This window comes from Micropterus dolomieu, linkage group LG22 (genome assembly GCF_021292245.1).
Source record: "Micropterus dolomieu isolate WLL.071019.BEF.003 ecotype Adirondacks linkage group LG22, ASM2129224v1, whole genome shotgun sequence".
Classification (NCBI taxonomy): Eukaryota; Metazoa; Chordata; class Actinopteri; order Centrarchiformes; family Centrarchidae; genus Micropterus; species Micropterus dolomieu.
Genome location: NC_060171.1, coordinates 35723697 through 35727096, shown reverse-complemented (window position 1 = coordinate 35727096; position 3400 = coordinate 35723697). Strand labels below are relative to the sequence as shown.

The 3400-nt window shown below is 41.6% G+C and overlaps 1 protein-coding gene across 1 annotated transcript in view; it reads right to left on the bottom strand.

The window, feature by feature from the left end:
• LOC123962261 (anoctamin-1-like) overlaps positions 1-3400 on the bottom strand; it is a 76181-nt gene that overhangs the window by 40639 nt on the left and 32142 nt on the right. The window lies entirely within an intron of this gene.

The following is a 3400-nucleotide window of genomic DNA, read 5'->3' as shown; positions in this document are numbered from 1 at the left end:
CGGCTTGCTGCGTTGTGTGAAAGGTACCAAGCCTCTGAGCCGGGTATGTTAGTAGTAACAGAGGCGGAACGATGTCTTTGTGAAAAGCCACAGCCGGCATGCCAGAACAGGAGTGACGTTTCAAGCTGTTGTGTTACCAGTCGCAGTCTTTGTTATCAGTCTAAATCCACCGACTATAGCTGCACCACGGCTTTGTTAGGACCCCAGCCCGGCGTCAGTGTCCACTGGAAGTGTCTTAGCACTGACTTGTTGTTCATTTGTCATTTTTGTGCTTCTACTACCTTCTTCACAGCTCTCTCTGCTCCCATTTTGTTCCGTCAACTTTAGGCTACATATCCACAGGGAGCATTTCAGAATAAGAGCATTTTGCCTGCCCGATTTTGCTGACATGTTTAGATTTTATTGATTTGATGTTTTTTACGATCGGGACTTTGCACAGGGTATTTTATTTTAAAAATTGACTGGATGAGCTCCGGCAGCCGCGGCGTAGGCGGACTCAGTGGGAGGTAACCCGGAAAGCTGAAGCACTACATGAAAGCGCATTACGCGCAATATTTTGTTCAGTATGAATGAGTGAATGCAGCATATTGGCGTGCATTCTTTCCGCGTTTATTGAATCTCTGTGTGAAAGAGGCTTATGTGTTTCTCAAATTACCAATAGCTTATTGTTAGAACATCAGAGACTTACAGCCCTATTATTCCACTCTTTTAAGAAATAAAGTATTAAATTAGCTGTAATATTTGTGTATATGTTATATCAAGACCTCCTGATGCAGATCTAGATCAAAGGCAAGTAAAAGTAAGTAGGCAGGAAGGTAAGGAACAGTTATTTATAACTTTTGTCACTTTCCCATATTTATTATAAAATATGGGAATTATTCCCCGTCTTGCTAAACCCACAACAGAATCATCAGTTGACAAGTAGCACAATAAAGGAACTTCTCTCCCTCTACAGACTGGTAACATAACTAGCAGTGGCGGCTGGTGAAAAATATTTTAGGTGGGGCTGTGCCATATCCAGTCAGTTTCAGTAACCATCCCAATACAAATTAACACAAATGGCAGGATACCAGTGCTTTGTGAAATAGTCAGAAATTATTTAATGCCAATATCAGATTATTACATTAATATAGAAAAACATACGGTGGACATAAACATAGATAGTGGCATGAAAAGAAAATACTCAAGTAAAGGCTGCCTCTAATCGTGTAGTGTGAACCCAAACTTGTTGATTTGACACTCACCATGAAAGGTGATAAAGCCTAGTTTACACCACGCGATTTTTAGCCCGATTTGCCACTTGGCGACTGTCGGGCTGTGATTGGGGGTAAATCAGCGGTCACTAGTCCTTATGTGTGAACTACTCAACAACGCATCAAGACGGTGTAGGTACCAGATGTGCTCGGGAGTCAGATCGGCTTGCGGGCCTGCGCCTGTCGATAACGTCAGATAACGTGATGACATGGCAGATTGTGATTGGCGGATATAGTTTTAACCGGTCCTCGGATCAACTATGGAGCCGTTAAATAATCTTATTTAAGTTAAATAATCTTATTTAAGTTAAATAATTTTATTTAAGTTAATTAATCTTATTTAAGTTAAATAATTTTATTTAAGTTCATTAATCTTAAATTAACAGCTCTGTGAGAACTTATACAATGAAATACAGCTCTACTTATTAAACAAGACTTAAAACAGCCTGCCAATAGCTGTGTATTAATGTTACAACGCTAATGTTAGCTGCCGATCAAGTTAAGCTAATGGTAGCTAACTTAAGCTACTCGGAAAAACTACATAGTGCCCCGCTTATAAATGTAGGTAAAAGATCTGCTAATTATATTTTAAAAAGAAAAATCAAAAAACTTTTCACCCATAAACTGTATATAAGAAGTTTCCACCACCAGGGAGGGCGGCGCCCTAGCGCCCTCTATTGGCCAGCTGCCACTGATACAAGGCATAGCATACCTTAACGTTACTTGGATAAGCATAAGACTGTTAAGCTTTTGATCAATGTAAGGTTACTGATGAGATTTGTTGATGTTTATTGTTATGAACGCTTCAAGGTTAACATGAGTGTATTGTGGAACTGTAGTTCTCAGCTAACGTTAAATTGATGTTAGTGTAGTGAACACAAGGATCTCCAAAGGGGGTTGGAAAGCCTCTCTGAGACTTGACAGATCTTCCCAGACTAATGCTGTGTCTCAATTCGCATACTTTCATACTTATACTTACTATTTTGAGAGCATACTAAGTGTGTTCACACTATGAAGTATGGCAAAATGCAGTGTACTGTAAGTACCCAGATGGTGCACTCATAAAGGCCAAAAAGTTGAGTGTGGAACGATGGACACTTCTCACCCTCAACAACCGCCATTTTAGCTACGTAGCGGAAGTGGGCGGGGCCAACAACACGAGAGAAGCGGAAAGCAGCAGAGAGCGAGGCCAACAACAGAACGTCTTTTAAAAGTTTTGTACACTATTTCATGACTAAATGCACTTCTGAGAAGTTTTGAGGCGAGAAATTAACTGTGTAGATGTCGAATATTGACAGTTTAACGAAACGTGATGGCGGAACAAAAATGTGCTTGAACGTTTTAGGAGTTGAGGAGCTCCGTAAGTGACAGCGGGGGAAGCTTGCGCCAACCAGCGGTAGGAGCTAGCGAGGCCGGCCAGCTGTCCGCTCACAGAGCCCTCCTCTCCCCCCGGTCATACAGACCACTGCAGCCAACGCAGCAGAGACTCCACCAACAACAGCAGAGGAAAACACAGCCGTAGTATAGTTTTAATGTTCGTACCGCTGTTATTCTGTCATTACATTTGAGTAATTTAAATTAAATGAAGAGACATCTGGTACAGAAAATTCTTGGCTTGTGAAACTTAAAATATAAATTAAAGCTGCAAGCAGCGTTGGGCGGGCCCTCGCACTTGTAAGCGCGTCCGCGTGTGAGCCGGCCGAGTTGCATATTCTGGAGCTCTGCCGATGCGGCTGTGAACTTGTTACGCGGTTATGACGCCGCATGAAGGTGTTATATGTCACTTCCTGTGTCCCCTATGTGGAGCTACATAGCACTTGCCGCTATGAATATAAATCGGTATTGACGTGTAGATGTCTGCGGGGTGGGAGAGTTAACAAGCACGTAAAGTTTGTTTCAGATGTGAGCATGTACACTGAACAATAATGTACCCAAACAATAAAATAAATTCCTTTTATATTTCCCTGCCTTGTTGTTTATGTGTACATACAGAGGAAGAATGTGAGAACAGCACACATTTCATCGTTACTGTGTGTTAGAGCATGGGAGAACAGTGGATACTTTTAATACAGCCCACACCCCTAATACTGTGTAACTATAACAAGTAGAGAACAGAAGAAAAAGATGTTCTTTCTTTACAACTGTCT